General features: G+C 38.2%; 1 pseudogene; it reads right to left on the reverse strand.

The window, feature by feature from the left end:
- On the reverse strand, positions 233–2,237 carry LOC104760481 (annotated as a pseudogene).

The raw sequence follows: 14,393 nt of genomic DNA on the forward strand, positions 1-14,393 counted from the left end.
AGGCCCAAATCAAAATTAAAACTTACACAAAGGATACTCGTGGTTGATAAATCTTATGAAGTTACATTACGATTTCAGGATTTTTTTTTTCATCTTACCAATCGAAATTATAACATTTCACAACACAAAGTTTCTTCAAAATTCACATTTCAAACAAAAATTACCATAAGATCATTTTACTTGCTAGTAGGAGGTATTCGGCTCGAACAAACTAACAGTTACAAACTTGGAAGATAATATAACCAACAAAAAAAAAATTGATTATATTAGAGAGTTAAGCAATATTTCATGCACCAATAATAAACTCTTCATATTAAAATTGACTATCATCCAAAACTCAAAAAAATAATAGAAGAAAAGCTCAATCCTCCAAACACTTCATAGGAACACTCCACGTCGTGTTCTGCACTGGTTCTGACAAAGACAGGTACTTTCTCCAATCATCAAGGACAAGATTCAGATCATGAAGCTTCTTCTCCAAACCAATACAACAATTAGCATGCATCGTGCAAACCAAGTTTATGTCTCTGCTCGTTTGACAAAACCCACCAAAGTAAACCGTATCAAAGAATCTCATTTGGATTCCAATCTCAGAGACAAAAGGCATATGCTTGATTCTGTTGAACACATCTTGATCATGTAACTCTGGATAATCCAGACGAGACTTGTGCCAGAATTTGTAAAACTCAATGCTTCGGTTGTTTGATCTCACGTATGTGAAACCACCATTGACCCAATTGTTCGAATCGAACGGATCTCCGAAAAATCTGTCACATGCCATTTGAAAATCTCCATCTGGATATAGCCTAGGAAATGGATCTCTAAGCCACATTATATCTGCGTCCTACATTCAAATGAATACACAAGAAACAGTTTATTATATCTGTTATATATTAAAAGAGAAGCATTCTCTTAAAAAAGCTGACATGTCGTCATCAAAGACCCCTGTCCTCAATTTATTATTTACCATTAATATTCCATAATANTGAATCGAAAGGATCTCCGAAAAATCTGTCACATGCCATTTGAAAATCTCCATCTGGATATAGCCTAGGAAATGGATCATTATATCTGCGTCCTACATTCAAATAAATACACAAGAAACTGTTTATAAGCCATCTTTAGTTATGATTACAAAATCAAGGATAATTTTGATTTATAATTCAAGGTGTAACTATGAATCAAAAGTGGCGATAGTTTAGTGGTAAGAATTCCACGTTGTGGCCGTGGAAAAGTTGTAACTATGAAAGTGTTAAAAATAAAATAATAAAATGTCTGTATTTTGGTGGTATACAAAAAAGTCACTGAGAGGAATGAAGAAGAAGAAGAAGAAGAAGAAAAAGTAATACTACAAAATTGTGAAAAATTAAAAAGATTGTAAAACCATTTTTCAAATACATTAATTCTATATTAAAGAAGAATCTTAGAGGATAAAAAGAAAAATTAAGACAATACCGTGAAGATGAAGTTAAAACCCATCTCAAGAACTTCAGTAAGAAGCTCGATTCTGCGCCACATCATCTTGAGATAATCAGGAGTGTTGTAAACTTTCTCGCCGGAAAAATCAGTTTCTGAGGTTTCAATGTGGTAGCAATTAGTATGAAGTTCCGAGCATCGCTGAAACGCCTTGGGATCCAAGCAAACCACTACGATATGTTTCAGCAGTTGTTGTGTTCCTTGTCCGATACGAAAACTCTTCAAGAAAAGATCAAACGGAGAGTTTGGTTCTGCCCAAGTTTGGTTCTGCCCAAGCTTGGTTCAATGTCGTTATAATCACTGTCCTGTTCTTGGTAGACGCGTTCTCCAAAATCTCCTTGAAACTGAGCTTTGGTTTTGTCTGCAAGAACAACAAAATTGGTCTCAGAATTACAGATTCAAACCCTATAACAAGGGAGAGTATGTATAAAGAGTAGAAACAGAGTAGGTATCAGATCTGATTAATGGTGAGAGCTTACTGTTTCTGGAGAAATCTTTGATGCGTTAATATTTGGTAATGGTGGAGATGGAGAAGCGATAAGAGAGAATTTGTGAAGATCAAGTCGTTGCAGAGGATAAGCTGCTTTGTATAAAACCAGGCATGAAGCAGTTAAACCAAGAAACAGTATCAAGATTCTTGTTACTTCTTTTTGTCCGATTACATATCGTGAATCCATAGATTTACTCCGAGAAGAAGAAGAACAAGAAGAGGAGGAGGAAGATGAAGATGAAGAACTCATTATTTTTGTTTGTGAAGTGTTTTTTCTTCTTTCAAGCCTTCGTAGTCAAGTAGGTTATTATTAGAAAACGATTCATACGCTCATAAAGACGGCTTTGGTATAATAATAATTACAGTTAATTTATTAATAGAAGACTATACAATAATTTTACTAAAATCACTAGCCTATCTTCCACTAGAGTCTAAACGCGTGGGCGTTCCCTATTACTAGTAATAAGTTATAATAATTTCATAAACAAATGTGTGTGGCTGCCATGATAGACTTATTTTATTTCTCTCAATTATTTATTTTTCAAAGTTATGAGTCAATAAGTTGACCAAAAAAGGTGTATTTACGAGTCTGTAATAACTCATTAAAACAAAGAAAAATATCAGGAGCTTGGGTAGGCATGAGTAAATTGAGTTTCTGGGGTAAAATGTGATTCACTAGCTTACAGAAGTGGCCTTAATGCTGAACCTAGCTTTAAACCAAAGTAGACGAGATTATTGGATTCTCCCCAAAAGTAGACAAGATAAATAATAATATGCGACTACGTTTAGTGGCATTGTGGATGAGATTTGGAACTTAACAATTGTCTTTTGTCTTTGGAGTTTTGTGGTTATTTATGTTGTGGTTGAATTTTGATCAAAGCTAACTCGTGCGATATTTGAGTCGATCTACTCGAATCTATTGCTGGAATGCCATGTTTTTAAAAAATATTGATCTTGCCTGCCACTATAGAGTCTCTATGTCATCTTTACTGTGATATCCTTGTATTATCCTTAATGAAATTGATCAATATTTTTAATTTTAATAAAACCAAATTAAATAAACAAAAGTAAACGAATAGTTGCTTGTTGATGACTCTTGAAAAGCCGGCGATCATCGCAGGCATCTGATGGGTTTGCACCCAATTTCAGGATCTGACGCCAAGTATGGGAGCTACTAACTTTTGACGGAGTCTTTCCCTCTTACACGCTGAAGTCAAAACTTTTATTTAGGTTATGCGTTGCATGATCAGACATGGTTACCGTAATGTGGCGTTCTAATCAGATTGCTCTGATTTGGTGATGATGGTGTCTTCGCCACATGACTGGCAGGCGTTCTCAACATACCTTGATGATATCAAGATGGACAGGGAGGAATTTTTTTTCCATATATTTTATTCCTAGAAATGCAAATTGATGTTCATATATTTTACCCTGTTTTCGCTTAACATATTCACATCTTTTGCATGATTTTCCATCACATTTGTCCATTAATGTATAGCTTTAGAACTGTTTATGCATTAGAGTAGGTTTGCATTGCATTTGCATAGTTTCTTGCATGAACAAGTGATTTTGGATCCTAAGGAGCATGGAGGGAATGCGGAAGAAGATTGAAGCTGTCAAGTGAAGGAAACAAGGGATTTAGAGCTGAAGAATCAAGGTCCGGAAGTCCACTCGACCGCCCACTCGACTTGACACTCGACCGTGTGCGGAGAAAGACTCGACCGGATGGAAGAAGCAGAAGAAGATGGCCACTCGACCAGCACTCGACCGAGCATGTGGTCGAGTTGACCGAGCCGCCCTCCTATTTTGTCTTTTAGCATTTTTAGGGTTTCCCTTCCTTTTTCTATATAAGCCTTGTACCCTGCAACCACCAAAAAGGGGAGATTTTTAGAGTACAATATTCTAGAACTAGTTTTTATCCTTTTGGGAATTGTTTTACTTTTGCACTTTCTTTTCCTTAGATTCTCTAGCCACCTTGTAAAACTAAGAAATCTTTGATACTTGTTGGTTCTATAACTTTCTAAGTATTGAGTATTTGAGTTTGATTCCTTTTTCAATATTGTAGATCTCTACTCATCTATCTAATAATGCAAGTTTCATTGATTTTTGGGTTTATCACTTTGTTCATCATGTTCTGTGATTGTGAGTAGTGGCTTAGGTCTTGAGGATGGATTAGGATAGGTAAAGGCTATGGTTGTTTAGGTTGATCAAACTTGTTTGTTGCATATCTCTTCTGGCTTAGATAAGCTCTATGCTATACTTATACTGAGAGGATGAGGATAGATCTCAAGCTTCTTAACATCATACCAATGTTTAAGTTGCTGGATAAGGCTAAGACTAGAGATTATCATTGAGCATGCTAAGAGATTAGATGCTTTGTTTGATTTTTGACAGTAATGATCTGGGTTTTAATGTCTGCTCTTATATGTAATAGCCAGTGAGAGCTGGGGCTAAGAAGTATCTTAGCTTGATTGTTATTGCCATGAGAACGGATTAACTTGTCTTGGAAGATTATTGTCTAGAGATTAGCTCATTGATTGAGGTTTTATGGTCAATCTAGATAACCATAGTTTAAGCCCAGCCCATGAATCTATCCTGAGGACCTTCCTTTGTTTATTGATTTCCTAGTTCAAGTATTGTAGTTTGTTTACTGTTGCTCTGTTTTAATATTTGCTCTGTTTCTTACATCCGTTTACCAACTCGACCATCCACTCGATTGTGCATCGATCGAGTGCCTGATCGAGCTCATCCGGAGTTCTTGTTTTTATTCTGCATTCATCTATTTCATTTCCTGTCTTGCATCAATTTATCTTAGTAGCTTTTATATTCTACATCTCACAATCATCATTAGGTTGTTAGTGACAAACATCCTTTATATTTGGCTTGACTTAGATAAGTATTCACATCCTGATTGCTTGCATCACACTCATTTTGGTTTGACATCCTTTATGCTACAACTACATAAGGGTAATTGAAACACCTTGCATCCATCTCCATCATCAATCATCACACATAACAAAAAGAACATGTTTCAATTTGGCGTCGTTGCCCATTTGAGTGTTTGTTTGTGACAATTAGGATCTATACAAGTCTAAGATTAAGTTATATTGCTCTTGTGAACATTACTGATTCGAATTCTTCATCTGCTTGGTTGTTTTGAGTCTCAGGTACCAACTCGACATACAACTCGAGCTCACACTCGACCGTCTGCAGTTCGAGTACCTGATCGAGTCACAACCCGGATACAATTAGTCATCTCGTCTCAGTCAGTTCGACCTTCACTCGAGCCAGTGCCCGACCGAGGTTCAGTTTGAGTACCTAGTCGAGTCAGTTGATGCAAACCAGATCTAAGTGAAATCAGAATCTTCAGAGGTAACTTGATCACATCAATTGACTACCACGAGACCTAAGACAACAGAGAACAAGAATCCAACAAGAACAAGAAAATCAGTTGCTGATGGAGCAACAAAACAATCAAGATCTCAGACCAAGGAACATTGGTGCAGGAGATGCACCAAACACACACAACCAAAGAGCTGGTATTGTACCTCCAACAGTTGCTAATAATAACTATGAGATCAAAAGTGGGTTGATCTCTATGATTCAAGCAAATAAATTCCATGGTTTGTCTATGGAAGACCCTTTGGACCATCTTGATGAGTTTGATAGAATCTGTAGCCTCACCAAGATCAATGGTGTAAGTGAAGATGGCTTCAAGTTAAGACTGTTCCCTTTTTTCCTTGGAGATAAGGCACACTTGTCGGAGAAGACCTTGCCGACAGGAACTATCACCACTTGGGATGCATGCAAAAAGGTCTTCTTAGCTAAGTTCTTCTCTAATGCAAGAACTACAAGGTTGAGGAATGAGATTTCTGGTTTTGCACAGAAGAATAATGAAAGCTTTTGTGAGGCATGGGAGAGATTCAGAGGCTTTCAAACTCAATGCCCACATCATGACTTTAGCAATGAATCTCTACTCAGTACCTTATATAGAGGAGTTCTACCTAAGATAAGGATGCTATTGGACACAGCTTCCAATGGAAACTTCCTCAATAAGAATGTAGAAGAAGGATAGGAGCTAGTGGAGAACCTAGCACAATCTGATGGGAACTACAATGAGGACTATGATAGAACAGGATTCTGCTTAGTCAACAGAAGAATATTCACTTCCTTGCTGAAGAAGACACAACAATTCAAGCTGGGGAGAATGAGTTGGCTGAGTTGTGTTATATGCAGAACCAAGGTGGCTACAAACCTTACAACCAGTTCAAGAACAACAATCTCTCTTATAGGAGTACCAATGTGGCAAACCCACAAGACCAAGTATATCCTCCTCAACAGCCCCAACAGCAGAACAACTATGCCCCCAAGCAGCAACATAATGGTTTTCAGGCCCCAATGTGTCCCCCTCTAGGGTTTCAGACTAACCTAGGCCAAGAACCACATTTGAGAGCTATGATGCAACAAATGCTACTTGGGCAAGCAAATGGGCAGATTGAAAATGCAAACAAGTTTGCTGAGCTCCACAAAAGGATAGTTTCACAGTACAATGATCTCAACATGAAGTTTGACACCATGAATGCAAAGATTGACACTATGGAAAGCAACCTAGCTGGTTCAACTACAACAAGGAATGACCAACATAAGGGCAAGGCTATCATGCAAACTACAGAATTTGCTAATGCAATCAATCTACACAGTGGAAGGGTGTTACCAGAACGAAAAGGAGTGCAACCAGACACTGAGGACAGTGAAGAGTAAGTTGGGGAGGGTTTTCAGCAAAAAGAAACTCAGACTGAAGAGGCAATTGAACTCGACTCACCACTCGAGCACTCACCCGATCGAGTGAGTGATCGAGTACCTTCTCAGGAGAAGACTAAGCCAATTGCTACCAAGGAAAAAGAGGCCAAGTTCATTCCTCCTCCTTACAAGCCTCCACTACCTTTCCCAGGGAGGTTTAAAAAGCAGATGGTTGAAAAGTACAAGGCTTTGTTTGATAAGCAAGTTAGAGAGATAGAGCTTAGGATGCCTCTAATAGATGTTTTTGTCATGATCCCTCCTTATCAGAAATTCTTGAAAGATGCTGTGATGGAGAGAATCAAAGAAGTTCAAGGGATGGTGATTCTTAGTCATGAGTGTAGTGCCATAATCCAAAAGCAAGTGAACCCTCAAAAGTTGAGAGATCCAGGTTCCTTCACTCTACCTTGCTCTATAGGCCCTTTGACCTTCAGCAGATGCCTTTGTGATTTAGGAGCTTCAGTAAGCCTAATGCCTCTATCAGTCACTAAGCGCCTAGGGTTTACAAGGTATAAACCATGCAATATATCTTTGATCTTAGCTGATAGATCAGTAAGATTACCACATGGAGTTTTGGAGGACTTACCAGTTAGAGTGGGAACTGTGGAAGTCCCAACAGACTTTGTAGTTTTGGAAATGGATGAAGAACCAAAAGATCCTTTGATTTTGGATAGACCTTTCCTAGCCACAACAGGAGCAATAATTGATGTGAGGAAAGGGAAAATTGATCTCAACATGGGAGAGGACCTTATAATGACATTTGACATTGTAGAAGCCATGAAGAAACCAACAATTGGAGAGCAAGTTTTATGGGTTGAAGAAATGCACAAGTTAGCAGGAGAGTTGCTAGAAGAGCTAGCAGAACCAGATCACCTTAGGACTGTCTTGACCAAAAAAGGAGAAGAGGGGTTCATCTACGAAGAAACCAGAGCTTATGAGGAGATATTGGAGTCATGCAGAGAATCTGACAGTCCATAGGTTTTTGAGGTACTACCAACATTAAGGGAGGAAGTCTGGTCAGTTCAGATAGCAAACACGGAGAGCTCGACCACCCATTCGAGCATGAGCCCGACTGAGTGTCAGTACGAGTACCCGATCGAGTCAGCATGCGAATTAAAATAATCACTCGCCTCAGTCAGCTCGACCATCCACTCGAACCTGTACTCGACCGAGTGTCAGCTCGAGCCCCCTGCAGAGACGCTTACAGATGACTGGTCTGAGCTACAAGCACCGAAGGTAGAGCTTAAACCTCTACCATCTGGGCTAAGGTACATGTTCCTAGGTAAGAACTCTACTTATCCTGTAATAGTCAATGCTAACTTGAAAGGTGAAGAACTTGATTTGCTAATTCTTGGATATTCTTTGGATGATATTAAATGAATTTCACCTAGTCTCTGCATGCATAGAATTCACCTTGAGAATGAGTCTTACTCTAGCATTGAGCCTCAAAGAAGGCTTAACCCAAACCTTAAGGAAGTAGTAAAAAAGGAGATTCTTAAATTGCTTGGAGCTTGTGTGATCTATCCTATCTCTGATAGTACTTGGGTTTCACCAGTGCATTGTGTCCCTAAAAAAGGAGGGATTACTGTGGTAAAGAATGATCATGATGAGTTAATTCCTACTAGAACCATAACAGGACATAGAATGTGCATTGACTATAGGAAACTCAATTCAACTTCTAGAAAGGATCATTTTCCCCTTCCATTTATTGATCAAATATTAGAAAGATTAGCAAATCACACCCATTACTGTTTCTTGGATGGATATTCTGGATTTTTCCAAATACCAATCCACCCTAATGATCAAGAAAAGACAACTTTCACATGTCCATATGGTACCTTTGCTTATAGAAGAATGCCATTTGGACTATGTAATGCTCCAGCTACCTTTCAAAGGTGCATGATGTCAATTTTCTCTGATCGTATTGAGGATGTGGTTGAAGTTTTTATGGATGATTTCTCTGTCTATAGAAACTATTTCCCTTCATGTCTTGCTAACCTAAGCAGGGTCTTAAGGAGATGTGAAGAGACAAATCTGGTTCGTAATTGGGAGAAGTGTCATTTCATGGTTGAAGAAGGGATAGTTCTTGGTCACAAGATTTCAGAGAAGGGTATTGAGGTTGATAAAGCAAATATTGAGGTCATGGTTCAGCTTCAACCACCAAAGACAGTCAAAGATATAAGAAGCTTGCTTGGTCATGCTGGGTTCTACAAAAGATTTATCAAGGACTTTTCAAAGATTGCTAGGTCATTGACAAGGTTGCTTTGTAAAGAGACTGAGTTCAACTTTGATGAAGACTGCTTGAAGACTTTCAAGGAGATCAAAGCTGCTTTGATATCAACTCCAATAGTCCAAGCCCCAAACTGGGACCTACCATTTGAGATAATGTGTGATGCATTTGATTTTGCAGTAGGAGCAGTCCTAGGACAGAAAATGACAAGAAACTGCATGTTATTCACTATGCAAGTAGGACTTTGGATAAAACTCAAGGAAGATATTCAACAACAGAGAAGGAGCTTCTTGCAGTGGTATTTCCCTTTGAAAAATTTAGAAGATACCTAGTGGGTTCAAAGGTTATTGTGTACACTGATCATGCTGCTTTGAGGCACATCTACTCAAAGAAAGACACGAAACCAAGGTTGTTAAGATGGATCCTACTCCTCCAAGAGTTTGACATGGAAATAGTTGATAAGAAAGGTATAGAGAATGGAGTTGCTGATCATCTATCCAGGATGAGGATAGAGGAAGAATTACCAATTGATGACTCAATGCCGGAAGAGAAACTGATGCAACTCGAGATCACCCGACCTACCACTCGAGTAGGCACTCAATCGAGTATGTTTGGACACTCGGTCGAGCAGATCCAACTGGAGGAATGGATGGCACTAGACAGTGAAGATTTTCCATGGTATGCTGATATAATCAACTACAAGGTCTGTGAAGAAATCCCAGCAGACATGGACCCTTACAAGAAGAAGATACTGCTCAAGGACATCAATGGTTACTATTGGGATGAATCTTACTTGTACAAAAAGGGAACTGATGGACTGTTTAGGAGGTGCATAGCAGAGAATGAAGTTGAAGGAGTGTTGGGACATTGTCATGGTTCTGCTTATGGAGGCCATTTTGCAACTTTCAAGACTGCCTAGAAAGTCCTACAAGCTGGTTTGTGGTGGCCTACATTATTCAAGGACACTCACAAGTTCATTACAAAATGTGATGTTTGCCAAAGAATGGAGAATATAACAAGAAGGAATGAGATGCCCCAAAACCCAATTCTGGAGGTTGAGATATTTGATGTATGGGGAATTGATTTCATGGGACCTTTTAATCCTCCTTCAAATGGAAATGTCTACATATTAGTAGCAGTGGACTATGTCTCCAAATGGGTAGAGGCTATTGCAAGTCCTACTAATGATCACAAGGTGGTTCTCAAACTTTTCAAAACCATAATATTCCCAAGATATGGAATTCCAAGAGTTGTGATCAGTGATGGAGGGACACACTTCATCAACAAAATCTTTGAAAGAATGCTTAGAAAATATGGAGTTAAACACAAGGTGTCAACAGCTTATCACCCTCAAACAAGTGGGCAAGTTGAAGTCTCAAACAAGCAAATCAAGGCCATTTTATCAAGAATAGTGGGAGCAACAAGAGAAGACTGGTCTAACAAACTTGATGAAACACTTTGGGCTTATAGAACAGCTTTCAAAACACCAATAGGAAGGACCCTATTCCAACTTGTCTATGGAAAGTCTTGCCATCTTCCAGTTGAGGTTGAGTACAAGGCTTTATGGGCAATCAAACTTTTGAACCTGGACCTAGAGACAGCACAAGCTAAGAGAAGCCTTGATTTGCATGAGCTAGAAGAGATAAGGTTGGAAGCTTATGAGAGCTCCAAAATCTACGAGGAAAGAACAAAAGCTTTCCATGACAAGAAGATTGTCATTAAAGACCTAAAGGCTGGAGACCAAGCTCTGCTTTTCAACTCAAGGCTCAAACTGTTTCCTGGAAAATTGAAAAGTAGGTGGGGAGGTTCATTTGAAATAAAGGAGGTGCTACCATTTGGAGCTGTAACACTTCTCAATAAGGATGGTAGTGAGTTTACAGTTAATGGTCAGAGAATTAAGAAATATTGGAGAGAAAATGAGAAACATGGGAAGTGCACAATGTTTCTCAAGGATGCTCCTACAGCTTGAGAACCTAAGAGAAGTCAAGCTTAGTGACTTTAAACAAGCTCACTCGGGAGGAAGTCCCTAAGGTATCTCTGTACATATTGTTTAGGGTTTTGGTATTTTGATATTTGTTTTGGTGTTCTCATGATCAGGGAAGCAAGGGGGTCTAAACAGAAGAAGAAAAACAGACTCGGCAGCCAACTTGACCACACCACTCGACTGTGCACTCGACCGAGTACTAGTCGATGGCTATAGTCGAGTTGCCTCCTTCTCGACCTCCAAATCCAAATCCAAGCTCCCACTACACCTTTGACAGCATGAATGAGGATGTAGACACTTTCTTCCACAACCAATAAGGTACCAACATCACTATTTCATTGTAAATACCATTTCATCTCATGTTTGGTTTTCTTATTTAATTCTTGAATCCTCTTACAAATTTTTATTATACAAGGGACTGTGTAATTTAAGTTTGGGGGAGGGTTTGAGATAGCATTTGACATTGTGTTCTGTTTTCTTATTTCAAATTTTTGGCATAATCATGTTAGTATTTGCATTTCATCTATGGCATAGAAAAACCCTAAAAATTTGAAATTTTTTGCAAAAATCTTTACAAAAACAGAGTGTTCATGTAGTTTGCATTGCATATTGGCATCTTGTTTAGCTTGTTTCATGTAAAACTGTTTCATATTTGCATTGGGGATCTATGATGAATCATGCCTTGTTAGCTTGTTTAAATTCACTAAACTAGGGTCAATGCCCAAGTTAATAATACTTTGATGCTAGTTGAGTAGCTAGAAGCATAAGATTGAACCAAGCCTTGAATTCCTGCATTGCATTTGGTTTAAATTGAAGCATGTTGTGATATGATGCCATTTCCTATTTATAAGAACCTAATATTAATTTGTAATTATCAATTTGTGCATTGCTTTAAACTCATGGATACCATATACATATTTGGATCATCTTTCTCCTTTTTACCACTCTTGTTGATCCAAGTAGCTGATTGCACCATTAAAATCAGTTCCCCCACCCTTAACCAACCCTTCTTTCAAGCCATGTTTATTCTTGAGTGTGTAAGGCCCTTTTTGGGATTGAGCTTGGTAGAAAGTGTTAGGTTTGAGCTGACAAGAATATTGCCTTGTGTAGTTCTAGTTTGCAACTTTCAAACTAGATAGGACTAGGTGGTTTAATAGTTGGGTTTGAGACTTGGTTGCATTGAAAAAGAAAAGAAAAGAGAAAGAAAAGGTAATAGTCTTTAGGAGGGGAATGTGTTTAAGAAAATGTAAACTCTAGTGAAAGAATGGGAAGAATGAGATTGTTAAAGATGGTTCTAATCAAAGAAAAGAAAAGAAAGAAAAGAAGAGTCAAGCAAAAAGCTTTTATGTCTTAAGGTTTAAGAAGAAGAGTGAACCATAGCAGTAAGAAAGAAATCCCCATTCCACTAGTTGATTCAAATAAGAAACCTCTCCTAAGACTTAAAAACAAAAGAGAAAAGGGTATTTGAGAAAAGATGAAGTTAAAGGGTGGAACTAGGACATTATGGGATTAGAATGATAGGAACAAACACTTTGGATACTTTTGGGTAGACAAGGTTCTGTTCTTGTATGTGTCTAAGTGATCTTACCTTTAGCCTTCTCCTAAAGCTCAATCCACTTTTTGTGAGAGAAACCTAGTATTTGATAAGCCCCACTCAAAAGAGAGACCATTTTTGTCTCTAAACCNAGTTGGGTTTGAGACTTGGTTGCATTGAAAAAGAAAAGAAAAGAGAAAGAAAAGGTAATAGTCTTTAGGAGGGGAATGTGTTTAAGAAAATGTAAACTCTAGTGAAAGAATGGGAAGAATGAGATTGTTAAAGATGGTTCTAATCAAAGAAAAGAAAAGAAAGAAAAGAAGAGTCAAGCAAAAAGCTTTTATGTCTTAAGGTTTAAGAAGAAGAGTGAACCATAGCAGTAAGAAAGAAATCCCCATTCCACTAGTTGATTCAAATAAGAAACCTCTCCTAAGACTTAAAAACAAAAGAGAAAAGGGTATTTGAGAAAAGATGAAGTTAAAGGGTGGAACTAGGACATTATGGGATTAGAATGATAGGAACAAACACTTTGGATACTTTTGGGTAGACAAGGTTCTGTTCTTGTATGTGTCTAAGTGATCTTACCTTTAGCCTTCTTCTAAAGCTCAATCCACTTTTTGTGAGAGAAACCTAGTATTTGATAAGCCCCACTCAAAAGAGAGACCATTTTTGTCTCTAAACCCTTATTACCAAGCCAAATGAGTTTAAGCATTGCATGAGTTGATTCATATTCTTGTTTAATGAATGCATGTGGAAGTCTAAGGTTTGAATCAATTAAGGTTGTGAAAGGCTTATCTAAAATTTTGAAGTACAGCTCATTCAACTTGCATCCTAGTACTAGTAACTTGGACATTGATTCTAGCTAGCTTATTAGCAAGTTTTAGGTGCTGAGATCCCACTTCCAAACCTCACCTACCTTCTTATGTCTTTCATTTGCTTGAGGGCAAGCAAAGACTAAGTTTGGGGGTGTTGATGTTCATATATTTTACCCTATTTTCGCGTAACATATTCACATCTTTTGCATGATTTTCCATCACATTTGTCCATTAATGTATAGCTTTAGAACTGTTTATGCATTAGAGTAGGTTTGCATTGCATTTGCATAGTTTCTTGCATGAACAAGTGATTTTGGATCCTAAGGAGCATGGAGGGAATGCGAAAGAAGATTGAAGCTGTCAAGTGAAAGAAACAAGGGATTTAGAGCTGAAGAATCAAGGTCTGGAAGTCCACTCGACCGCCCACTCGACCTGACACTCGACCGTGTGCGGAGAAAGACTCGACCGGATGGAAGAAGCAGAAGAAGATGGTTACTCGACCAGCACTCGACCGAGCACGTGGTTGAGTTGACCGAGCCGCCCTCCTATTTTGTCTTTTAGCATTTTTAGGGCTTCCCTTCCTTTTGCTATATAAGCCTTGTACCCTGCAGCCACCAAAAAGGGAAAATTTTTAGAGTAAAATATTCTAGACCTAGTATTTACCCTTTTGGGAATTGTTTTACTTTTGCACTTTCTTTTCCTTAGATTCTCTAGCCACATTGTAAAACTAAGAAATCTTTGATACTTGTTGGTTCTATAACTTTCTAAGTATTGAGTATTTGAGTTTGATTCCTTCTTCAATATTGTAGATCTCTTACTTATCTATCTAATAATGCAAGTTTCATTGATTTTTGGGTTTATCACTTTGTTCATCATGTTCTGTGATTGTGAGTAGTGGCTTAGGATCTTGAGGATGAATTAGGATAGGTAAAGGCTATGGTTGTTTAGGTTGATCAAGCTTGTTTGTTGCATATCTCTTCTGGCTTAGATAAGCTCTATGCTATCCTTATACTGAGAGGGTGAGGATAGATCTCAGGCTTCTTAACATCATACCAATGTTTAAGTTG

Source organism: Camelina sativa, chromosome 18 (genome assembly GCF_000633955.1).
Source record: "Camelina sativa cultivar DH55 chromosome 18, Cs, whole genome shotgun sequence".
Classification (NCBI taxonomy): domain Eukaryota; kingdom Viridiplantae; phylum Streptophyta; class Magnoliopsida; order Brassicales; family Brassicaceae; genus Camelina; species Camelina sativa.